Source organism: Ovis aries, chromosome 13 (genome assembly GCF_016772045.2).
Source record: "Ovis aries strain OAR_USU_Benz2616 breed Rambouillet chromosome 13, ARS-UI_Ramb_v3.0, whole genome shotgun sequence".
NCBI lineage: Eukaryota > Metazoa > Chordata > Mammalia > Artiodactyla > Bovidae > Ovis > Ovis aries.
Genome location: NC_056066.1, coordinates 4154202 through 4181273, shown reverse-complemented (window position 1 = coordinate 4181273; position 27072 = coordinate 4154202). Strand labels below are relative to the sequence as shown.

General features: G+C 41.9%; 1 long non-coding RNA gene across 3 annotated transcripts in view; it reads right to left on the bottom strand.

The window, feature by feature from the left end:
- Nucleotides 1-27072, bottom strand: part of LOC132657604 (uncharacterized) — a 371918-nt gene that overhangs the window by 198271 nt on the left and 146575 nt on the right. For 2 of the 3 annotated variants that reach the window (XR_009596011.1, XR_009596010.1), the window contains 2 exons: nucleotides 17198-17327; nucleotides 9928-10125 (listed from right to left, as the gene is read on the bottom strand). This is a non-coding gene — a long non-coding RNA (uncharacterized LOC132657604). The remainder of the gene's footprint in view (nucleotides 1-9927; nucleotides 10126-17197; nucleotides 17328-27072) is intronic. The other variant, XR_009596012.1, reaches the window with a different exon arrangement.

Sequence of the window (27072 nt, the reverse complement as noted above, 5' to 3'; positions counted from 1 at the left end):
GAGGAGTGATGAGCAACCTGGGGCCGGAAATGAACACAAAGGAGCCAAGGCCACTTTCCGTAAGCCTCACGAGGTCTGGGCTAGAAGAGGTCATGTGGCAAGAAGGCCAGGCCAGGAGCAGCCCCGCAGAAAGGGGCCATGTCAGCACACTCTCAAACTCCTGCCGTTGTCATAGAAGTAAATGGGAGCTCAGAAGCATGAGAAAGTATTCTGGAGAATAAAAATGTTATGCTCCTCTACAGTCTCCTCTTCCCCAAACAACACTTACTTCAGGCTTCAAACAAATGTATGCCTGGTTTCATAATTTCATCAATTCTGCATACCCAACTCTAACATCATACTAGAGAAAAAATGTATACCTATGAGCCACAGTTGCATATGTAGGCATATTCCCAAGAGAAAGGTGTACATCTGTTCCTGGAAGACACATAAGAGTGTGTAGAGCAGCATTATTGCTAAAAGCCCCAAAGTGGAAATCACCCAAATGTGCCCCAACAGTGGTGGAATGGCTAAATGAGTCTTGTATCTTCACATAATGGACTACTGAATAGCAATGTGAAGGATACGGGAGGATCTCACAAACATAATGTTGAAGGAAAGAAGTCAGACTCTGAAGAGTAATACTGTGCAGTTCATTTTATGTAAAGACAAAAATGAGCAAAACTAAATCATGCTGTTAGAAATCAGGAGGGAGTTTACACTGGATCGGGGAGAGATTGGGAGGGAGTCCCGGGGAGCTGGAAAAGGACTGTTTCTTGATCTTTGGTTACACATTGATTCAGTTCTTAAATACATGAAGATATTCACTTGCGATATGCTCACGTTTTTGCATGTGGATCGCACTTCAATAAAAGCTAATACGCCAGACTCACACACACACAGCAAAACAAAACAAAGCACAACAATCGAAACACCTACTAGTATTTACTATTTGTAAACTTTAGAATGCAAATGTAGTGACCAGTACAAATAAGAAATTCTGTCAGAATTTGCCGCATAAATCAGTCTGTCCCAACTGTCAAATCAGTATTCTAGAGCAAAATGTCAAGTAGCAGAAAGGGTTAGTCCCCTGCTTTATTGTCCTTTTAAGTATCTCACACCAGCAGAGGTACCTCGGATCACACACACTTCAGGATGGGACTCATGAGAGTTTACCACCCATGAAATGAGGGAGGAACTGTGCGGTAAACGATGCCTTGCTCCTAAGCTTTCCCAGGGAAAAGAAGATACATTTCTTATCATCTCTCTTTCTTCATCCTTTAGATCCCATTCCAAAGATAAACTGTAATCACAGGAGGCATCTCATCAATAGAAAACTCATTTTTCCTAGACCCATGACAAATGGGTCGTGAAACCTATAAATCATTGCTTAAGCCTTAGCCAAAGTTGATCAAAAAATGTTTTTTCCCTAAAAGGAAAGCTTTCTTCTCTTAAAACAGCAGCATCCTCTGGTTAACAGTGTAACTCTTAACTAAACTTTTGTGTCAGAATATGTTTTGGTAGAGACAGCTTAATGGAGTTGCTGAAAGATCTATCATTCCTCTGATAAGGACTTCCAGAACCAGGAAATCACATGCATTATTCCAAATTTATATGAGTAAAAGCTCCAAAAAAAAATTTAAATGTACCATTCAAGGATGAAAATGTTTACTTTTAACATATTAAGTGGAAATGCCTTTATAGTATTTCATAATCAATATTCAGTTGCAAATACTACCTGGATATGGACATTAAGGAAGTTTTTTTGAGTTCAAAATATGGCTGTTAGAGTCAGACTGGAAAGGACTGTTACGGAAACACCTTAAAGTTCTTTCATATTTGAGCTCTTAAACAAAACAAGGAAAATCATGTATTCCATCCAATGGCCATATTAGTGAGCACTGTCTTCCTGCATTGCCTAGTTAACTGTAAAAAGAAACAGCTATAAAGGAACTCAAGAGATTGTCAACTCCAATTTCCTGTTTTCTAAGTGAAAGGAGAACTAGTTGGTGGCTAAATGACTCACCCAAGATCACTCAGTAAAGAGCGGCAGGTGAGAATTACAGCCAAGTCTTCCAATCTCCCAATCAGTCTCAAGTCAACCACAGGACACCGTCTTGCCCATGAGCCTCTGAACTATTGCCATGGACCCATGATCCACGGCGGGTGATCCCCTCAGACTCCACTGCAGGGAAATGGAGGAAAATGCTGGCAGAAATGGACAGAGGGAGAGCCTCTTCACCCCTCAGCCAAGAAACCAACATATTTCTTAGAAGCATAGACCCCTTCATGTATTGAAAATGGATATTTCAGAAGCTTAAGAAATAATTGGTGTTTTAAAATCAAAACAGAGCTTAATAAATTTTTAAATTCCAAGTTCCCGACAACTTTTGGAATGTTGCATGTATATACGAGTATATTCAGAGGTAGAAAACCTATACGGAGGTCATTAAAAGGGCACAGCCCAGAATACACAACCCTGGACAGGACCCCCATGTTTTTCACGCTCACTTGTCTCCCACCAGCACATGTCCAACAAGTGACCTCACTCGTGGGGAAAGGCCCACGAGTAAGTGACACTCAGATGTGAATGCCTGAAAGGAGATCCCACGCTGGGGAAGATGTGTTAGAGACATTTCATGACAAAATCAAGTGGTTTTCTCCCTCGGAGTTTATCAACACTGATAATACAGCAAATGCAGTGTGAGACACACACAACGACGCAGAATGAGGAAAACAGAGTGACTTGTTCATGTGTCCTGCTTTATACACTTTAATTAAATTATTTGCACCCTGGGATTGGAAGGCAGGTTTCTATGATTATTTTTTAATAGAACAAAAATCATCTTGGAGCCTCTTGCTCCAAAATCACTCCTGCTAATAACTAGCCTGCCATACAATTATAAACTCATGTTCCTTTAATGTTCTCATTTCTACGAAAACAGACAAATCATTGCTACTTAGAGACCTCCCTGTCTTTGATTTGAACCAAATTAATTTGATAATTATATTACAGTAAAACAGCAAAGGCTGACAGCTGCAATAGAGAAAGTACAGTTAGCATTCCCAACTTTTATTTTTAGTTAACATTGTTCTCGCAAGGATCATTGTTCAGGAGGCTTCAGACTTATTATGCAAAATGTATTATGAGAAATTATTGTAAAGTTTCCTAATGCTTATTGTTTACTAATTGAAACATTTATTTTTTTTTGGCTGTGCTGGGTCTTCATTGCTGCACTGGCTTTTCAGCAGTTGCAGCGAGCAGGGGCTACTCTCTAGGTGTGCTGCACAGGCATCTCACTGCACGGCTTCTCTTGGTGTGAAGCATGGGCTGTAGAGAATTTGAGCAGCTGCAGCTCCCAGGCTCTAGAGCACAGGCTCAACCATTGCGGTGCACGGGCTTAGTTGCTCCTCTGCATGTGGGATCTTCCTTCAACTACAGCTGGATCCAGGGGTTCAAATAATACATTTACTCTGGATTCCATGCTCTCTCTCATTCTTTCATTCACTCTCTTCCTCTCCTGTAGTCCATGATGGAGTTTGAGAAGCAGGTAGCAAACAAGGAGATCAAGTCAACTACTAGGTGTGGTGTGTCAGTATAATCCTTGCCACAGTCCTGCTGAAATAATTATTATCCCCATTTTATAGATGATAAAACTGAGGCTTGGATAAGGTAGAATAAGATGATTAATCATTGGTGCATTAAAAGTGAGTTGGAGTGCTTACCCAGATCATCTGATGGGTTCAAAGCTAGAATTTCTTCCACTCTTTCCTTGACATCCAACCTTCCACCCCCAAAGGAGTCCTGCCAGGATGGAATTCATCTCTCCACAAGTAGGAACTTGGATGTCAATGGCTGAAACATTAGCACCCTTCTTAATGTCACCCATAATATGCGTGTGTGCTAAGTAACTTCAGTTGTATCCGACTCTTTGAGACCCTATGAACTGTAACCGACCAGGCTACTCTGTCCATGGTATTCTCCAGGCAAGAATACTGGGGGGTATTGGGTTGGCATGCGGGTTGGCATGCTCTTCTTCAGGGGATCTTCCCAGCTCAGGGATCAAACCTGTGTCTCTTATGTCTCCAGCATCGATAATCAGATTCTTTATCACTAGCACCATGTAGGAAGCCCACCACTTATAATACCCCAATTGTTTTTAGCAGTTAACAATGGCATTCCTCCCCCATCAGCCAAATAGAAATCATTCTTAACTCATGATAATGTGATGTTTGTGAAACTTGGATAGTAACTAAGAGAGAAACCCCTGGCAATTTCACAGTGTGTCTAATGGGTTACTTCTGCAAACAAGTCACAGAGTGAGGTTTCTGGAAAGAGAACAGGTTGTCTCAGAGAATGAGGATAACTCCAAATACAGAAATTATTTAAATCAAGCAAATTTTGTAATTGGACCAATGGACATAGGCCACCATGTGAGCTTGCCACAAAACATTATTAGGGAAAAAAGTTCTAACTCTTTGTCAGGCTCACAAGTGCTTAGATTGCCTAAGAATCAGGAGATTTAAATTCAGAGTTAAGAATTAGGGATGAAAATCTAGTCATAGGCATGATATTAAGTGACTAGTGGTTTTGAAAATTAGCCTAACAGACTCCACTCTTCTTTTCCTTTGATTAGAAATTAAAATTAGGCAGAAGAAAAGATACTTCAATTTTCCTTTCACTAGCAGAATTTGGAAGTACAGGGGTCCAGATAATACTGTGAGTTTTTGTTTCTCATTGCAAGAGGCACACGAACAGAAGCCAGTCTGAAGCTTTTCTTTAGGAAGAGAGCCCTCCAATGACCCAGTTTTGTTTCTTTTAACTGCAACAACTAGCACAATACTGTAAACAACTATACCCAAAATTTTTTAGAAAAGAGAGAGCCCTCCACTTAAGGTATCAATTCTGTATTTCTCAAAAGAATTACAGTTATCACCACTGTAAAACTTGATGTCCTAGCTCCAAAGATGCCATTTAGAAACTGCTCTTTAATTGGAGACATTTTTATAAAACCACTGCAAAGTTTGCAATACAGTGAAAGTATAAGAACCTATAAAGGATTATGTAATCACTATGTCTTGTATATGAAGTGTTGGTTTTGGATTGCTAACAAATGTTCAGACTTTCTTAGGAAAAAAGAAAAAGAAAAACAAATTGTGGGGCCAAAAGGATGAGTGGATTGAGTGTCAGCGTTTATGTTCAAGCAGCGTGGATTGGCTCCAGCCTGAGGTTAACTTAGAATTAAAATGGAACTGGTGGTCTTGCCTTGGCAGACAAGAGGTTATAACAAATCTATGACCACATACATACAGACACCACGGTCGCCAGCTAAACCACACACATGTGGCACAGAGTTTCAAGGAGGCAGTTACCAACAGAACTGAGATCTCTTTTCTTCCCTTTCTAGAAAACAGAGTAAACTTTATCCCTTCATGCAGCCATTAATGGAAACTACATCATAGTTAACAGATTAGATGGTCTTCTACACAGAATTGAGATTAACATTAATTTAGGTGGAGAAAATTTATCCTCAATAGAAAGCAAACTAGCTCCCATCAGCCAACCATTTATCTGCCTACCAAAGTGATCATTTCAAAACAAAATAGACCATCTTCCTGGTTATTTGCAATAAAGACCTCTCTGCTTTTCTTGAATTTAATGAATGAGTCTGTTTTACACACTCTGGGTATTTATTTTGGGAAGTCAGACTCAGTGGCCACCGCTGAAGCAATCAAGATCCAAGGTGCCACTAATTAAAGCTTCAAAAAGGGAAACCACATTAAAGACCTTGGTGGCTTGCTGAGCATATTCTGGAAGGCAGAAGCAGAAGAAGCCAAGGTGTGAACAAGAGGCCAAGGTGAGGGGTAGAGACAAGATCCATCATGGCAGGCTGCCAATACCTTCATGTGATAGATCCCAGGTTAGGGTGGATCTGCAGAATTCACCTTTGCATCCATATAACAAGCATCTGTAACTTGGAGAAGAAAGTGGGCTCCAAGTTCCCGACAAAGGTAAGTGGGAAAGCATATCCTACCAAGACAAGGATGAGGGACTTGTGAAATGTTTGCAGAGTGGTCTCACCTGTGTTGTTCTGGCAAAATACTGCTGAGTTAAAAGGGCTTCCCTTGGATTGTGTATCTGTTGTCTATTGCCGCCTAGGAGACCACTCCACACTCAGTGCCCTAAAACAACAATCTAAATTTATGCTTGTAAGGCTATGGGTTGTCTAGGTAATCTTGCTTAGTTGATTTTAGCTGGGCTTATTCATGAACGCCGGCAAGTCATGGAGGCTGGATGACATGAACGGCGATCAGTCTATGTCAGATGGCTGGATAGTTGTAGATTGGGGCAATAGAGGTGATTAGGCCACATGTTTCCCATTCTCCAGCCAGTTAGTCTTATCTGGGTCTCCTGGTGTTAGCAGTGCTCCAAGAAAGTGAGCTGCTGCTGCTGCTGCTAAGTCGCATCAGTCGTGTCCGACTCTGTGCGACCCCGTCCCTGGGATTCTTCAGGCAAGAACACTGGAGTGGGGTGCCATTTCCTTCTGCAAGAAAGTGAGCAGAGGTATGCAAAGACTCTTGATGCCCAGGCTTTACTTTTGTCATATTTGATTGGCTAGAGCATGTCTAAGGCCAGGGCAGAAAAACATAGAGGCCACCTCTTGATGGCAGTTGCTGCAAAGTTTCATTGCAAATGATGAATTACAGAGAAGGGAAGACATCATCTTTATTGATAAAATGAACTTCTAATCCATTCTTTTTCCCTATTCACATCCTACCCTGTATTACAAGTTCATGGAATAAAGATCTTCGTCACCCAACAACCAGTTGACCCCTTTCTCTTGCCCTGAACCCCTCCACATCAGCAGGAGACAGAGCCAGCTTCTACCATGACAAGGTTTCTGAACAGAGACATTTGTACACTCAAATTCCCAAGTCAGTCTTCAGGACCGGGGCTGCATGCCAGGAGCATCCTGCCACTTCCCGTAGCCTGAACTCTGAGTCTGGGGTTTGCCTCGTTAAAGTGTGGTGAAGGCTGGGATTCCTCAGGCCTGGGATCAACGCTCGGGCCAAGACAGTTGTGGCCTGCCCTGGCTCGGGAAGCTCTCCTGATTTGCTGCTACCAAGAAATTGTGTGGGTCTGTATACAAATACTTAAGGGTTGGGTGGGTCTTACACAAGCACAAACTCACCAAAGGTCATGGTTTGGGGAAAGGCTATTGCACACATTCTGCTATGCGGGCAGTGATTATCAGGAAGTCATTCTCTGAGTAGATTTTCACCGAATAGCCTTATCTTCAAATCATAAATGCAACCTCCAATAGAGCAGATACAGAAACAAAGTTGTATGTGTCTTTCATTCCTTTTAGGTCAATGCAACAAGCTATGAAAAACGACCTCAAAAATACTACTGTCCACATGAATCTGTACACTGGTATAGATTTAGTCTTACCTTTTATTTCTTATTTTTCTCTCTAAAACTTTTTCTGGGCCTCCCTGGTGGCTCAGAGGTAACGAAGCACCTGCCAATGCAGGAGACGTGGGTCCAATCCGTGATCTGGGAAGACCTCACATGCCATGGAGCAACTAAGCCCATGCCCCACAACTACTGAATCTGTGCTCTGGAGCCCAGGAGCCACAGACACTGAGCCCACGTGCCTCAGCTACTGAAGCCCGGGAGCCCTAGGGCCTACACTCCACAACAAGAGAAGCCACCACAATGAGCAGGCCGCACACTGCAGCTAGGGAGTAGCCCCTACTCTCAGCAATCGCAGAGAACCCAGGAAGCAATAAAGACCCACCCCAGCCAATCAATAAATAAATAAAAATAAAATTATATTTAAAAAATTCTCTGTTCTTTTTCTTAATTCAAAAGGAACTTAGAGATTATTCTAGACTCTGCTACTCAAAGTGTGGTCTTCTGAGCAGCAGTATCAGCTTTGTCTAAGGATGTGTTAGATCTACCCTGGACCTATGGAACCAAATCTGGATTTTAACAAACCCTCTGATTCTGATGCACATTGAAGTATGAAAGGCACTTTGGTAAGGCCTGTACTTCTCAAACATCGGAATGTTACATAATCACCTGGAGTGCTGGTTAAAACAGAGTTCTCAACTCTGCGCCTAGAGATGCTGATTCAGCAGATCTGGGGAGACGTCTAGATTCTGCACTTCTAACAAGCTCCTAGAGGCTACAGATGCTGATGGTCCAGGAGCCACACTTCGAGTAGCAAGGATCAATGCCTTCATTGCACAGTGGAAAAAAATGAGGCCTGGGGAAAATGGGTGGGCAGGGTACTAACGAAAGTACCCAACATATTAACGATTATGTAGAAATGGAGACCAGACCCCAGGCTCTGAGCTTCCTTTCCAGAGCACTCTGATGGGGGATGCTGCTCTCAGATCCTTAGTCTTTTGTTCCCCTCTTACATGACTTCCATAGTCTCTTCTGTACTGTATGACCTGCAGCATCCTTTGCAATTTCTAACTGGCAATTCTGCTTTCTTCACCTATTTCAAACCCAACTTTCATTTTACCCACTGATCTTTTTTGAATCTTGGCAGTGGGGTTGAAACTTGTTGCTCAATCACATTTATTGAATTAAACCCTCTTCTCTTGGTTCCTTTTTCTTTTATAAGTTCTTCCATTTGAGCCTCTTTAGTCCTTCTGACTCCAGGCCATCATTCCTTCTTCAAAATCAACTCGCTATCTCTCTGCCTGCCATTAAACCTGAAATTTCTTTCTATATTTTCCTCCCAGTGGGCTTCCCTGGTGGCTCAGATAGTAAAGAATCTGCCTGCAATGTGGAAGACCTGTGTTCAATCCCTGGGTTGGGAGGATCCCCTGGAGAAGGGAATGGCAACCCACTCCAGTATTCTTGCCTGGAGAATCTCATGGACAGAGCAGCCTGGTGGGCTACAGTCCATGGGGTCGCAAAGAGTCAGACACGACTGAGCAACTTTCACTTCATTTTCCTCCCAATACGTCTTCTCTTTTGGCACTGGGCCCAGGAACAGCTATTTCGCCCATGCTTTCCCTCCAAGCTACTGGGTTCCTCAGTAAACATGAAGTGGTGATTGCTAAGGGACACACTGAAACACACTGACTTTCAGAAACGTAGTTAAGATGTCTGAGGAAAGTAAACAGAAGCAAGAACTCAGGCATTAAATCACTTTCCATTTGGACCTACATTAACCCTGGCCACGGGGTACAGAAGCACATGGTTCAGAACCACAGAAAAAGTAACAAATGAACAGAGTCCTACCTAAAGGAATGTGTTACACAGCCAATAACATTTGGGAATAGTTCAGTTGCAAGATACAGAAAATTTAAGTTGAAAAAAAGGCAGGATTTAAAAATCTTTTGGTGTAAGTTGGATGGGGCTCTAAAACCAGTCAAGAAGATCTGATTGGTTGAAATTGCTCCCTTCCTTCCTCAGCACTCTGAAAACATTTGAGCCCCCAAAGAGGGGGAAAAGCCCCCAAAGAGGGGGACAATCAGTAGACTTTGAATTTCAGTTAAACAATGAATAAATTTTAGCATAAGGATGTCCCTAAAGTACTGAAATGGAGCAGGATCCTCTGGTCTTTGCCCACTCCCCATGCTCTTGGCGTGCCTTTTGTCTATGAGAAAACTTTCACCAATATATGTGTTTAATTAGGGAAGTGAGAAAATGCAGAAACAAAGAAAAACAGTCAAAGGAGACCAAATAATTAAAATGTAGTCAGTAAGCATAGTCAAGGACCTTTCGTGCCTCCTCAAGGGCTATAGATAATATTCTGAGCCATATCCTCTGAGCTGTCCTATAGATACTAAAACCCCTACAAAGAGGAAGAAATCAACTATACGATGACCAGACTGTACCCACAATATAAGCTGCCATAATTCCAAGAAATGGCCTCAAAGAAATGGAAAAAAACCAACCCTGGAAGTGAAAATTAACTGTACCTCAGACAGTCAAGATGATGCTTGTCAGGCCACCGAAGACCAATTTTAAGATGACCGTCAGAGCTGACTGTACTGTTTCTGCATGTAGCACCCTCCCTCTGTCTATTAGAGCTCTTGACCACTGATCATCAGCAGAGCAGGAGTCGGACTTTGGACAGATGTCTACCCTCTTCACGCTGCCCCTCCAGTTGCCAGCATCTGAAATAAAGCAAACTTTCTTTTCCATCAATTGGGCCTCTTTATTGACTTCTGAGTAGCAAGCAGCTGGACCTTGCCTTTGGTAACAGTATTGGAGGCATTATATGAGACAATTTGTTGTTTATTGCATATTCAAATGTAACTAGGAGGCCTGCATTTTTAATTTCAAAAAGTTAAATCACATAAAATTTTACCAGGGATGAAAACAGGCAAGTTACAGAGTAAGAGAAGGAATTTGAAGTCAATGTATCTGAGGATACAAAGGACTGAGATCCAGAACATATAAACAATGCCTCCAAATCAATAAGAGAAAGACAACATAATTTTTTTAATGGGAAAAAGATTGGAATGTACATTTCTCAAGAGAGGATATCTAAGTGGCCATGTCAAAAGATGCTTCATTTCACTGTTCATCAAGGAAATGAAAATTAAAACCCCAATGAGATTCTGTAAACACTATGAAAAGGAACAGACTATAGTGTTGGTGTGAAATAAGTAGAACCCTCACTGTCTGACAGTGAAAGTATAAATCTGTGCAAACATATTAAAAACCCATCTGGTAGTATGATTAAAACCGAGCATGTGTATATCCTAGGACCCAGTCTTTCTGTACCCACATATATACCCAATGGATATACATACATTTATTCACCAAAGGCATATTTACAAGTATTCACAGAGCACTAGCCATAGTAGCCCAAAGTGACAATTATATCTGCCAAATAGCTACAGGAATAGAATCTAAAATTAGGATATATTTAAACAGTAAGATCCTCTTTAGCAATGAGAATGAACAATCTACAATAACATGCTATGATATGGATCAATCTCACAAGAAAAAAAATTTCAACACAAGAAGCCAGACACAGAAAAGCACATACTCAATGATTCATTTAGATAAAGTTTCATGCACAGGGAAAACTAGTTTTCAGGGCTAATATCAGGATAGTGGCTATCCTTGGGTAGATGGTGACTGGTTGGGAGCACGGGAACTTCAAGGGCTGACCATGTTCCATTTCTTGGTTTAAGTGCTGGTTTGTAATCACTTTGTAAAAGTCATGGAGGTGACCACTTATGATCTGTATTCTTTGCCAAATATGTTATACTTTCATAAGATTTATATGAAAACCTCTGAAAGAAATTATCAAGGAAAGACATCTACCCTCTGACTCCAATCATGTTTGGTAACCGGAATTGGTATCATTATTATATCCATTGCCACCATAATTTTATGCCCCATAATGTGAGAATTTGCCATGGGCTAAGCTAGGTTCTACCTATTTTGCTTACACCATCTCACTTGGCCTTTTTAATCCTCATAAGAACTGAAAATAGAACTACCATATGACCCAGCCATCCCACTCCTAGGCATATACTCAGAGAAAAACATAATTCAAAAAGATACATACGCCCCAGTGTTCACTGCAGCACTATTTGCAATAGCCAGGACATGGAAGCAAACTAAAGGTCCATCAATAGCGGAATGGATAAAGAATACATGGCACATATAGATACCATGGAATATTACTCGGCCATAAAAAGGAATGAAATTGGATTCGTAGATGCACCTAGAGACTGTCATACAGAGTGAAGTAAGTCAGAAAGAGAAAAATAAATATTGCATATTAATTAATATATGGGGAATCTAGAAAAATGATATAGATCATCTTATTTGCAAAACAGAAATAGAGACACAGGCATAGAGAACAAACACATGGACACCAGAGTGGGAAAGTGGGGGTAGGATGAATTGGGAGACTGGAGTTGGCACACATACGCTATTGGTACTATGTATAAAATAGATAACCAATGAGAACCTACTGTATAGCTCAGGGGACTCCACTCAAGGCTCTGTGGTGAGCTAAATGGGAAGGAAATCCAAGAAAGAGGATATATATACATAGCTGATTTACTTTGCTATACAGTGGAAACTAACACAGCATTGTCATGCAACTCTACACCAGTAAATATTAATTAAACAAACAAACAAAAAGAAATCTATGAGGCAGCCATCATTGTTCTACTTTTACAGATGAAGAAAAAGAGGCTGAAAGAGGATTGGGAAACAGTTTTTAAGTCACAGAGGTTAATTTTGAAACCAGGATCTGATTCTTTATCAGGTACCCTTTTCTCTGAAGGAGGCCATATTAAATCTGCAGGTAGAGTCTGGAAATTCCAAAGGGGATGACTTTTAAATTTCTTCTCTCCATTGACATTCTGAGACCATAGATAGTACAAAACCCCAAATTTCAGTTCCCTTTTATACTAAGAAACACCCACCTGATTTCTGGGATTGATTCAACTACCAAGAGTTAATTGATAATTCCTACAATTAATTCCAAGTTGAACAAAGAAGGGAAAGTAAAATTCCTTCTAGAATCCTCCTCATCTCCATCTATAACCGAGCAACTAAGAAAGAAAAAGCACATTTTAACATTCAAGCAACATATCCTCCTATATGGCCCCAACAAACACACCATCAACTTCACCAATTCACATTTATACGCTCATAATACAAGTTCTCACCAATGCTTTTCAAATTTTAGTTAAGCAAGAGTCAACTAGAGAGCTTGTTAGAACAGATTTCTGGACCCCACCACAAGTGATTCGGATTTAACAGGTTTGAAGTTAGCCTGGGAATTGTATTCCTAACAAATCCCTCAGATGATACTGATGTTGTTGGTCCTTGAACCACATGTGCAGAAGTTTTGCTTTATGCTCAGAGAGACACTGTGGAAGAGACGTCCACAACTGCTTTGAGAATTGATTCCTCTGTCTTTGTCACTAATATTTATAGCTAGTACCTGAGGCTGGGTCCACGTGACCGTTTGAGAGACCAGCTGGTCTCCCCAGCTCTCCCCAACCTCACAAGGGCCCTCTGTCTTTATCATCATTAGTGTCACTGTCACCCATTTGGTTTGTCACAATGACATTACTGGCCATTGTGCTGCCCGTTTCCCAAGAGATGACTCTGCCCGTCTTTGCTCTTCTGTGACTTGAAAGACCTCTAAGGGTCCAAATTGCTCCACACAGTGATGTGCACGCTTGATGCATATTGACTTACTTTGTTTTATGCCAGAGATTTAAAAACTCCAGATCTGTAGGAACTAAAGTCATCCCTTAGAATGGCTTCGTAGTTTATTCATTTTGTTTTGCTTATTTCCTAATCTGGGTATTTGGTATTCTCCAAATAGGAGAAGAGAACAAATTCACTACACTCTGCTGCCGATGAAGGACCCCATGGAGTCCTGAAGCAACTCTCATCACCTCTCCTGTTTTCCACTTCCCTTCAGAAACTCCAAGCAGCTTTCCTCCATGGATGCTCAGAGATAGCACAGTACAGCTCCCTTGCCAAGAGTTTTGAATCGTTCTGGGTAGGATACCCTCTCTGTTCATGGCTCCATGTAAGCAGCTTCCTTACATCCAGCAGGTGATTAGATCATAACCTGCAAAGAGCTAGGCCACGGGAAGCCAGCTATTACATGGTGGTGAGTGGTGAAGAAAGGAATCACTAGACCTTATTTCTAGCTGGCGGTAACTTTTGCGAAAGCCACTCAACCTCCCTTCCCCTTCAATTGTAAATTAGGGACTATTTAAAGTGATCCCCAAGGTCCTTCTTCTCCAAGAGTCTGTGAACTCATGAGCCTACAGACAAGAACCAAAGAAAACACCCTCCTTTCCAACTTACTCTTGGCACAAGTGGTGGTTTTCCTCTAGAGAAATAGACTCATGTTGTGTGGGCCACAGAGAGGCGTACAGGGGAAAAGAAATCAAAGACAGAGAAGGCAGATACAACTCACCCTCAGAGGAGAAAGCATTGTTTCTTTTTCTCCTTTGAAACTGACAGAGAAAAAAAGGAAGAAAATCCAAATTCCAAGGACATCAACCAGAAATCACTTTGTCTGTTTACAGATTCTGTTGCTACAGTAGCAAACGAAAGTAGCAAGCTTCTTCCCAGGGGCTCCTGGGTAGAGCAAGCATCCATCAAATCACAGAGACACACCCGCTATTCAAACTCAATTTGGCTAAAATGACTTTTTTATGAGAACTCATGAGAAAATGGTTGACTTCCAGCCCTTATGTTATCAGAGTTGCTTGACATTGAATTACATGGGCCTGGACTATAAATCTTGACTTCAGACTCACATGTAAGGCATTTGATGTGTCTGGGAACCTGCTGTAAGAAAGAAATTAGCTGTAAAACAAAGTAAAATGCCTGTTCCCATGGGAAGACTCGGCAGGACTGCTAATAGATCATGTGTTCGTTTGGAAGACACTTGCTCCTTTGGTCAAACAGCAACTAATATTTTAGCTTTCCACTGCCCTGAACAGGAAATACGGTGCTAAGGGCCGATAGACAGGGTAGAGCATCATATTAATTACACGGTCAGTAAACATTTGCACGCCCGTGTTTCCTGACGGTCTGAATGCTTCCTGGTTGGAGATCAGCAATGCTACTGGCCTCTGTGAGCTGTTACTTTTGGACAAATGTCTGAGAAGAAGGAGTGCATTTTCAGGGAGCCCCACAATGAGAGAAGGATGGGGATACAGGGTCTGTTGAGAGCAGCCCCTGCCTGCAAACCGGGTTGCCACAGCCCACTGCCCCACAAGGACTTGGGCATCTGGGAACCTGTGGTGAGTGACTTAATAAGGTGATTCTATGGTTGTCCCCTTTGGGGAGGGAAGGGATGGATATTAAACAGAGGTTCATGTTCATTCGAAAGGAGAGAAGAAGCAAAGCATTCCAGGAAAGAGTGGTAATTGTGTCACAACCTGCCATCTACTCCCTTGCACTTGGAAATCTCTTCTCTGGGGTAACTGCAGAGGATGGACAAAGATGATGCCCACCTGAACTGCTCTTTAAAGCAGTGTTTTTCCAGGTGTGACCCTGAACCAGCCTAGGCATCACCTGGGAACTTGATAGAAATGCAGAACATCAGGTTCTATCAGAAACTCTTGGGATGAGGCCAATGATCTGAGTTTGGAATAAATGCCTCAGGGTCTCTAGTTCCACTAAAGTCTGAGCATTGCTGCTATCAAAGGATCCGCACACACCGGCTGTATAGACGCCATGCCAGCCGCAGACCCGAGCTGTCTGCCAGGGTCTCCACAGCCCTTATCATCTGCCCCAAGCCACACATTCTAGGAGTCATGAATGCCACAGTATTCCTACCTGCTCTGTTTTGTTTTGTTTTTGATGTGGGCCATTTTTAAAGATTTCCTTGAATTTGATACAGTATTGCTTCCGCTTTATGTTTTAGTTTTTTGGCTGCAAGGCAGGTGGGATCTTGGCTACCCGACCACGGATCGAAGCCACACCCCCTGTTGGAAGGTGAAGTCTTAACCACGGAACCACCAGCAGGGTCCCTCTATCTCCCTCTGTAAGGCCAGGTTTAGCCCCTCTTTGAAGATTTTCCCTGGACATTTCTGATGCCTGGCTCCTTCACTCCGTCATGTCCTGTTCAAATGTCACGCTTTTTTGTGAAGTAGTTCTCACCAGAGACACTCCTTTAAGTATCTGCCAACAGACACTGTCCAGCACTATACATGTAGCCACTTTACAAGATTGGAGGTGACCTTGTCTATGAGTTTCTTTCTCAGTTGATGACTTACTCTCCACTTGGAGGGTAAAGCTCTGTTAGAACAGGCACGGGGTTTGCTCTGCCTGCTATTCCGCACATACCCCTTCCAAGTCTGAAGAGTCTAGCAGGCATGACCTCTTCTCCACGCGGCCTCAAAACCTATTCTCATTTATCAATTATAATTCCATAAAGCTAGGGGAATAAACACTCTATTCACATTAAGTTATAAATCAATGAAAATACAAAGGAGACAAAACATTTACATAAAGAGAAATAAAAAGCAATTCAAATTTCAGATCTCATTTAATAAGGACTGTGTAGTCTTTTAGATACTGGGGAGGGTCAAGTGAGCCCCAAAATAGCACCCCTTGGGCATCTAAAGAAGAAATTGTTCTGTATTAGATTAATTTTATGGAAGAAACACTTTCTTTACCATAAGCAGAAGACTGCCTTTTCTCTAAGGAATTGTCTCTGTTACGTGCTTATAGGGAAGTCAGAGTAAAAATTCAGTGCCTAAACTTACTCTATATCTAACTGTGATATGTCCTTATGTTTTTTTCCTCACTCTCTCCTCAGTTTATCTTCACATATCTTTCCCAGAGCTTAACATAGAGGCAAAAACTTGAATGTGGAAAGGTGTGCATCTAACAAGCCTTATGTGACCCTGGAGATCCTTAAGTTTGTTCATAGCATAGTGAGTTACTTTTTGGTCTTTCAACAAAAGATGCCTAAATGTTGTTACCTTTGTCCCCATGAGGGCTTCAATGCCTCTGAGAGGCACTGGAGTCCCTCAGTCTCTGCAGAGACAGCGGACAGATGCAGAGGACAGTGCCTTTAGAAAGGGGCAGACCATGCCCGCAGCCGCTCCATTACTCTGTCATCAGAGATATGAGCATGAGGCTGGGCCCTGAGCATTAGCCCGTGGAGCCTGACATGAGTTCATGAGGCTGGAATTCAAAACACTAACCAGCTGTGGGAACCCAGAGAGAAGCCTGTCACACTGAATGGTCTCCAGATTAGAGCTGTGAGAATTTGGGAAAACCCTTCTCGCTAAGTAAGTTTACTTCATCTTCTTTCTTCCTGGCTTTAAGTGTTTGCGAGAATCCTGAACCTATAGTCAGTTACATGTATGAATAATGGCAAAAGGCAACTCTGAAAATGTTTTTGAGGCAACCAGAGAAATGTTAATACTGACTGGATATTGGATGACCTTGTAAATATAATTTTTAGGTGTGCCATTAGCATCAAGTTTATGTAGTAAAATCTCCATAACTCTTCAGAGGTGTTTACTGAGAAATATAGGGGGTGGGATAAAATGACATCTGGAATTTGCTTTAAGTAATTCAGGGGAGAAAAAAAGAGAGGAAAAGGAAAAGATTAAACAAGTATCACAAACTCTCAATAACTGTTGAATCTGGGTTGGGTTATTGGATCAACAGAATATTCTCTTTCATTATAAAATATAAAAGTATGCTTGAAAATAAACCTACCAGGCTCCTCCGTCCATGGGATTTTCCAGGCAAGTGTACTGGAGTCGGTTGCCATTTCCTTTTCCAGGGGATCTTCCCAACCCAGGGATCGAACCCAGGTCTTCTGTATTGCAGGCAGAAGCTTTGCCGTCTGAGCCACCAGGGGAGTGAAAATAAGCAGTAAATTTTCATTATAAAAAAAGAAAGAGAAGTAATGCCAAACCAAAAGAAAAGTTATTTCTTAAATAGCATGAAAATGTTTTTTCAGCTAAGGAAATTTCTTAAGGCCAGCTGCTCAAATACATAATCCACAAAGTTAAAACAAACAAACAAAAAAAGAGGAAATGCATGTTCTCAGGTGCTCAGGTCTTAACAGCATCCTTCTGTGGTTTATGCACTCATAGGAGCAGGAAAGAAGTTTAAGTAACTGGACCAGAAATTAAAACTGACACATTGCTTTTTTGGGTACTGGACTGTCAATTACTGTTCATAGCTGTGGTTCTAATGGGAACACACCAAGATGGAGACACTGAGGGGCATGGGACTCCCAGGTTCTACGGGAATTTTCCTCATGAGTCGTTGCGTAACTTTCAATTAACTTCTCTATGCTTTAGTTTCCTCATCTATAAAATCATAGGGTTGCATGATGTGAGAGCTAAGTTTTCTTTCAGGGTTGAAAGTGCAAATTCCAGATTACATGAGCAAATCTGCTTTAATAATAGGAGAGATAAAAAGGGTCAAGTTCTAGATAAAAATTGGCAGATCAGGAGACAGCACATTTATTAAACCCCTACTGAATTCTCAACACAGGAAACCCAAGTGTAGCAACCTTTGCTCTTAAGAAAAATCTAGTTGGCAAATGAAGCAATATGGAAAATAAATAGGTTCCAAAAGCCATCTTAGCCACAGTGTAATTCTAGTAAGAAAAAAAATCTGTCAACTCGAATATTTTGTGCATTTGTTTTCTTAACACAGAAAAGAATGGATATAAATCACCCTTAGCTATGCATCAAAGGAGTTCTAAAATAAATTTTGTTTCCCTCACAATGATTAAAAAACTGTATGAAAACATGTATTTCTACTGAAACAAAATTATTTGAAGTGGGAGGACTGAGAGGGAAGAACTGAATTTACAAAACCACCCAACCCATCCATTCACATATGTTCTTCCCTGGAAAGCTTAGCAAGTGTCAGAATTACAAATACAGGACTGATTTCAGAAAGATGCCCTATTTGAAGGCCAAATTTGCTGTACAAGCTAGAATCCATTTTATGCTGGTGTCTGGTGTCTTGCTTTCTTCAACTTGGTGTCTTCCAGATTCCTTCCACTTCTGCCTGCTTTATTTGAAATTCAAAGTTAGTGAATCACACATCATTAAGTTTTCAGGACTGCTGTTGCTGCCACTGGAACAGTTACTGGCAGGTCTCATTATGCACATATTAATAGCCCCAAGATTTACATCATAAAGATTCTTGACATGCTCCTCTCCTGTTTCAGTAGATGTGTTTCACTCAGATTTACCTCTGCATTTAGAATCTTACCCTTCTTTGTTCATTCAAATAATCCTATTGCTTTCTAAGAGCCATCCATGAAATCCTGGGAACTGGAGAATGGTGCTGAACTAGGGGAAATAGTCATATTATTCCTTGAAGAAATCTTGAAAAGAAGAAAGAATTTTACTCACTCTGGTGTGCTCTGTTAACTTAAGTGAAGTCGCTCAGTCGTGTCCAACTCTTTGCGACCCCATGAACTTTAGCCTACCAGGCTCCTCTGTCCATGGGATTTTCCAGGCAATAGTACTGGAGTGGATTGCCATTTCCTTTTCCAGCAGATCTCCCCGACCCAGGGATCAAACCCGGGTCTCCCGCATTGTAGACAGACGCTTTACCGTCTGAGCCACCCATCATTTATTAACAACATAAAAACACAAAATGATGGCATCCATATTTGACATCTATCAAGAGTTTTGCACCTTGCAAAGCTGTTGCCGGAAAACTATCGGTTTTTTTTCTTAGAATGCTTTTTAAAGAACTTTTCTGAATTCTATGTTGTCACTTTCTGATCTTCCAAGACTAGTTCTTTTCCCTAGTAAGAAAATATTTTTTTCAGTTTCAAAATGAGCATTAGCAAAAGGAAAAAGATTCAACATACATTCAATGTACATATTTCAAGGTAATTCTTTGAGAATTGGTACAATTTGATGAAGTTGGTCATAATTACATTTGCTTCCATCTGAGGAGAGTGTGGCAACACGCTCCAGTATTCTTGCCTGGAGAATCCTATGGACAGAGGAGCCTTGTGGGCTACAGTCCACAGGGTTGCACAGAGTCGGACAGGACTGAAGCAATTTAGCATTCATGTACAATTTCTGTTTTAGAACTAGTCTATGAGTGTTGTCGCAGAGAGTCGGACATGACTGAGCAACTAAACAACAATGAATGTTGTGAGCTTCATAAAAATTATTTGTGCCACCACATAGAAGGTATATCTTGATTCTTGGCAGTTTTACTACCAAATCTAAAATAAGGAAATAATGCTGGCTTTTTGAGTCATCTAAATCAGTGATTCTCAATCTTGAGGCCACTTCAAAATCTCCTAGAGGAGTTGTTAAAATACAGATCCCACCTCCTGAACATCTAATTCCATAATTCTAGTTTGGAGCCTTAAAAATTTCATTCCTATCAAGTTCTTAGATGATATTGATATCAATGCCGCTGGCCTGAGGACCACATTAATATATTATAAGTACATGTAACATAGACATTGTACTATGGAGCCTCAACCAATCTAAACGTTTTAGTAGATGGGTAAGTTAGAAAAGAGTCTCCACCTATGCATTTTGGAAAACAAAAAATTGAATGTAGATAATCCTTGGTATAAATCCCTAGATTTGAGCTCAGCTATACCAGAGTGCAAAAGTAATTAGCCTCCAATTAAAATACATAAATTGAAAAAAAATAGGTAAGATATTGCTCGCTATCCAGTCTAAGGATGTTCATTAGGTCACCACATATGTAATCCTGGCCTTGCAGGTACACAAAGCATCAAGAATTTATTTTTTGGTGGAGGGTGTACTTTGGTGTTTCAGTTTGCCCTCCTCACCCAGAATGTCATTAGCAGAACAACAAAGCTTCTAAAAAATCCCGAAGTTTCAGAGTGTGATCTGAAGTTCCGCCCATGTGACCCAAGGAAGCAAGGTTCATCACCTCAGTGTGGCCCCTGACCTCTGCAGATGATCGGTTTGGTCGCTATCACCTCTGGGTCCCCGAGCACCCTGGCTGGCCCAGGCTTCTGCTTCCGTCACTCTGGATGGCCCTCATACTGAGGTGATGATGACAACAAGCATAAAGAAGCCTTTCAATGGTGACTTCCTGTATCTCACTTATCCCAGTTCAGAAAAAGCTTGCCTTTCAAATGAACTGGCGTCACAGACACACTGGAAGAAGGGAGGGAAGGAGCAGAGGGACGGGGCGGGGGGTGCCCTTTCAAAAGCTCTCCCTGTGAGAAGAGGTGACTGGAACAGGAAGAAGAGGAGCCCCAGGCTGGCTGTTTTTAGACTGAGACGCAGAGCCCATTGGTCCCCTCTCCTCTTCTTCTCAGGCCCTCTGAACTTGCCAAAGGCGTAGGTCGCCCAAGCAGCTCATTCTGTCCGCTCTGCTCTCAAACAAGCAAGCACGGCCAAAGCTATGTGTGCGGAAACACAGGCTTTTCCCTCAAAATCTGCCAACTCCGTTCACAACACAGTCTTCCGGGATCAAAGCATCGCCTCCCAAATAATGCTGCTCAGGGAGGGACCCAGGAGGGAAGAGAAAGGAAAAGTCACAATGCTTTGGTATCGACGTAGACTCTTGACACTCAAGGGGTCAACCCAGTTCCTGTTCCAGCAGAGGGAACAGCTCTGTGTCTGGCAGGGGAAGGCATGGAGTCCTGCTGTAGGTTCCATGCTGAAGTGGCCAGCTGATTGAAGATGCAGGTGGCATTTTAGCAACTCTCCTGTCTCTCAGCTCTGGGAGTAGCGAATCACAATAACGCCTGTGCCAACCTAATTGAAAGAAGGAGAAAATCAGCCCTGGTGTTGATACAGGACAAAGACAACTCTCAATTTACCCTCTGTCCTACTTGCACTAAAAGGGGTGATATCTGTGCCACGGAAGAGAAATGATGCCTGTGTTAACACTTGTTGCCTCTGCTTTATTTTTAGGCTCTTCCGTCAGAGAAAGGAGAGCAGGGCCATTTGGACTTCAGACCTCAGACCACGCTTAGTTTTCTCAGGTTTCCCTGTATACAAAGGGAGATTTTCCATCGAGAACCAGCCAGCAGCAAGCCAGATCTCAGCATGGCCACTAAGCCTGGGCACATGAGCTTGGTTACCAGTCCCCAGTGGCTCTGTATCATCACCCCATTTGAGTTTCCCATCCTATTGTTATTTTTCCCTGCTGAGGCAAGGCTTAGGTATAAGCAGGGAAAAAGAAATACAATTGGTGTGTCAAGCAAAGAAAATTTGAATAGTTTTAAGACCCAAGACATTGTCTCTGGTTCAAAGGTTAGTACAGTGATAGGATGCTGGCAGTGGGAAGCCAGCACACAGGACTTCCTGGGACATACCTCCCTGTGTTCACCTTATTTTGTGGAGAAAATGCAGCTATTATCTGCAACACTTGGAAAGTATGGGATCACCCACGGCAATCAGTCTAACTGGCTTCAGTCTTAAAGAGGGTGTCAATCATGTTGGCCATGGCGGAGTCTTCCAGACAGCTCTGGATCCTGAAGAGGGTGACAAAGGCGAAAGCACCAGCAGCGCTGGTTTCCAAACTCCCTAGCCAGTCCTACTGTTTGTCACAGTGTACTCACAACAATTTTTATTAAATCAAGTCATTGAAAGAAACGATCCTTGTGGAATGACATGGAAGTAGACATGGAAACCACGGTTCCACGTAACATGAGAGGTTCCGATGGAATGTACGGAAAATCAACATCACTGCTACCGTAAACAAAACTCCTTCCTACCCCAGACTCTGAGGCCTGGTTTTCTTCCTTTCAAAGGGAGACCGACCAGAGTTAGAGAGACGACAGAGATGTGCTAGCAGCAAATAGAGACTGCTTCATCAGGAGGAATGAAGCAGGTTGAAGCGAAACCTCACCATGGGATCTAAAGCTATTTAGCTCTGTCTGTATCCCAAATACACCGTTTCAAGAAATAACAAAGGCAGTGTTTTTCAAATTCTTTTTCAGCCATCCATGATCCACTGAAGAAGTGGGTTGTATGTTGCAAATCACACACACACACACACACACACACACATACTCCTATTATAAATACTTACCCTTACTACCATGGGTGATGCACTCTGATACTTTTGTTCTATTTAATTTTAAATCCTGGTTATGACCTACAGATGTGTTATCAGCCACATTAAAAACAAACAAAAAACATTGCTTTAAACTTTGGGAAGCATTGGTTGTACTCATGCCATGAACCAATTCAATGTAAAAATCTTCACATCATCTTGTTCAGCACACTCGATCAACTGCATTAAAATACTCTTCAGCTTCTGTTTTTTCCTACTGAAATAGGTAATATCAGTGATTTTAGCTCAGAAAGAATATCACAGGTGCTTTGTGTTTTACTGCAAAAGATGCATAAAAACATAAGGACTAAACTGAATCTTGACACAGCTGCATATCTGGGAACTAAATTTTTTTTCAAATAATTTGGTCCTCACAATGAAAAAGATACTATAGTCAGAGTGTATCTGTTATATATGTTGGTGATGAACAGAGAAGAGATAGTGATTTCTGTCTTCCTACTGAAGCGCCTCGAAGTGCTTACATATGAAAGCTCGTCTGTTATGGGAAGCATCATAACTCAGAAGCAATACTCACGGCGGACGAGTTGGGTTGAAACGGTAACTCGCACAGCCACGGCTCTGATCACATGGTCACATATGGAGAACCGACACTGTTCGTGCACCACTGCGCCCTTGGCCTTGCCAAAAGAAGGACTGAAACTAAAGTATATCCTGGACAACATGACTTTCTTCTGACATCAAATTCTGGGAGACGACTGCAACTCTTGTAGTTTTATCCCTTAGAGAACAGTCTCAGGGAGTTTCACCCAGGGATTCTGGTTTTCTGCTTTGTAGAAACACAACTGTAGTGGGATCTTATTTTTAGATTTCTTTGGTCATACACCATTGTTCTTAACTCAAAATGCCAGGCATAAAATTATATAAAGGGCAAGACAATGCAACTGATTATCATCCAGTGTTTGAGCGCCAAAATAACTTCAATAACAATAACTTGCATCATGAAATCCAACTGCACACCACAGGCTGGACTAAGAAATTTCTTGGCATTTACCTCTTTTAATTCTAATATTAACCCTATGAGGTAGGATTACACCAAGTGACAGAAGACAACCCTGAGGCTCAGGGATATGAAGGGAATTTTCCAAGTTCCTGCAGCTTAGCATCAGATGCACAGCTGGACTTAAAACCAACGTTCTTCACCCCCTTTCTATATTCTCATGCTCTCCCCAAGTAACTCACTAAGGATCACAGCACTGGGGTAGAGGAATACTAACACAGCTCTCGTTTGAGGGCTCCGCTAGCTGGTAAAAGGCTTTACTGAACGCAAGCATGTAACAATAAAGTAGATGAAAGAGCTTTTACAAAAACCTTCATTCTCTGTCTATCACCACAGGTCTGCCCTTGACTTTTCTTCTCCCACCAACAAATATAGTAGTTTTCCTATATTTTAGGAAAGCGGTTCTCAAAGTGTGTCCCCAAGACAAGCAGGAATGTCACCGGAAAAACATGTTAGCAATGCAGATTCTTATATCCCACTTAGCGCAAAATCCATCACTGAGGTCAATGGATCAGCAGATCACTGGCACTAAAGAGAGACTGTGTGCAGCAGAAACCAACACAACATAATAAAGTGATTATCCTCTAATTTAAAAAAAAAAAAAAAAGATACTTTGTTATATTCACAGATCCTAAGAGGAAGGGACAGGTCATGCTATGGGGAATACCAGAGTCCATCAAGAAACACGGAGAAGGGGCAAGATCATTTCTTGTGGTGTCTATGGAAAGAAACAGAAGTGGGTATACAGGTTTAGGATTATCCACTTTGAGTAAGTTTAGCAGGCTCTGCGGCATAGTGACTGTGCCTAATTGTCTGGTATCTGACCCTGGGACATGACTGGGATGGGTGGGTGGCAGCCCCGAGGGTGAGAGCTTGATAAATAAGGTGACTGGGGTGTGCGTGCTGGCTTGAGGGGCCTGCATTTGAAAGGCATGTTCAAGGACAAGTTGTTTACTCTCTCTAGGAACTGGTCAGCAACGGGAGGTCCCTCCGGGTTCAGCAAAGCTCCAGAGGTCAAAGCATCAGAATACAGAAAATACACGTGCTGGTTACTACAACACTGTAGGCCTATGGATCCAAAACTCTGAGCCTTGGGCCAGGAGTCTCTTCTTTTCTCCATTCATCACAAATGGCTTGGGCGCACCATGCAGTCTGAGATTCACAGCTGCAGGATTTTCTTGCCTGCGTTCTCTGATAGCACAGGGAACGGTAAGGATGTCATACAGATTCCAACTTTTCCTTTTCTCAAAACTTAGCAACTCTAAGTATTGATATTAAATGTATACCCATAGACTATTTGAAGAAACTGTCTTTAAAGGCATTAAATACACAGGAAGACGTTCTTCCTTTATGTCCCCAAAGCAGCTGTGTATCTAAATTAGAATAAAGAAAACCAAAGTTTTCAATAATAAATAGCACACTGTGACACTTCAGTGTTCCCTTTAAAACTGGATGTTTAATCTTCAGAAAGATCTACAAGACAGCTTTGGGGCCAAGGGCACTAGATAGACTTTAGAGTTTCACTCTAGAAAGATCCATATCATTTGTTTTTCTAGAATTGTCCATATACTTACAATGGACTTGCTCCTATGTTTGGTCAGCTACAGAAAATATGGGCAGTTTATGTCTATTGGGAAGATTATAGGATCCAACTTGCCACCCCCAAAACTTTTAAGTGCAATGTTTTAAAAATAGATTGATGTTAAAGAAAGAAAACGACAGAAAATTCATGACCCAGCCCTATCTGTGCTTTAATTAGTCTTCGGCAAGTGAATATTAATTAGTCTTCGGCTTTAATTAGATCTTCAGCAAGTGAATAAATCGCTCTGGGTTTTTCTTTTTCTCATCTGTGGTGCCAGGGCACCAGATGAGAGGATATTTCAAAGCAAATGTGATTCCATGATTCCTTCTATATATAGAGGCAGAGAGAAGCTTCACATGAAAAAATCTTTTGAAGGAGGTCATGTATTTTACTATGGTCAAGTAGAAATATGCTTTTCTTCTTCCTCTAAGCTCCAAAATCTTAAGTGCAATTATGGCTTGAGACATCCTGGGTTACATGTCTATCTCTAAGAGGAGTTCTCAATCTGGGCTACACGTCAGAATCATCTGGTGTCACTTTAAACATGTCAGTGCCTGGAACCAACTCCCAGAGATTGCTTTTTGGCATGTCTCAAGCACTGAAATTTTTAAAAGCTCCTGGGTAACTCTAATGTACAAGTGTTGAGAAGCTCCAGCCTGTAACAAGCCCTGGAGCACCCTTTAAATCAGCGGACAGCACAAGCATGGTGAGTTCTACAGGGGGTGGACATGGCAGACACCATGAGTTTGGCCTCATCCCTGTAAAGACAGGGACAGTGGGTAGAAACTGATTTCATGAATGATCCTCTGAGACAGGAATAGAATTACAGAGTGGATAATAACAATAGTCTCCCCTCCTCAGGGAGGAAACAGAAGGGCTATTTAGCTCATGGAATTTAGGGGGAAATCTATCTGCTGAGATTTTTTCTCATCAAGTGTGATAGCAGGGTGGTCTTACAAGTTCCCATCTATGTGGGAGTCTGCAGGAAGCAAGGAGTCTAGGGAATCGCAGGAGAAACTACCAGAAATTTCGAGCATTTGTGGAACACCAAATGGAACACTAGGATCTTCCTGAAATGCTGACTGGAGGAAGAGAGGAATGAGATTTCCATGGGGCTGAGTTCTTGGATTATGCAGACGAAGGTGAGAACGGTGTCTATGACTGCAACTCTCTAGCTTTCCCGCACCTACCTCCATTACCAGCTAACCTTGTTATGTCTTTCATCTCTGTTTCTGAGTCTTGTGACTTCACTGGGCAAACGGGATGCAAGTTAGTTGCAGTTTAGCAGACCGGATGCAGAGGACTGAAAAACTCACTTATGCATTTTCACTCCCACTCTTGCATCTTTACCTTTGCTGGGTGAATGTGCTCCCCTAGATCTGCTGACAGTCATCTAATCCCAAGACATGTGAGCAAGATCAGGTTAGGCAGATGGACTCCAAGGTGACAACTGGTGATTCTCACTTCCTCGAGTTCATAGCTTTATGAATCCCCTTTCTTTGAGTGTGAGCAAACTTGTGACTTGTTTCTAACCAACAGAATATGGTAAAGATGATGGAATGTCATTGACATGACTGTATTAGTCATACAAGACTCCATCTCAGCAGAGTTACTCTTGCCCACCTGCTGGCCTTGAAGAAGGAAGCAGAAATGTGTGCAATGCAGAGATTCACATGGCAGGCAAATAAAAAGAGGGAAGTCTTTAGGAACTAAGGGCCTTACTCCTATAGCTGATAGGAACTGAATTCTGCCAAAGGCTGTGTGAGTCTGAAGTATACTCTTCCCCAGTCAAGCCTCTAGATAAAAGAACAACCTAGCATACCATGACTGCCTCTGGTAGACCCTAAAGCAGAGAACCTGACTAAACTATACTCAGATTCATAACCCACAGAAGCTGCAAGATAATAAGTATGTATTGTTCTAAGCCACTAAGTTTGTGGCAGAAGA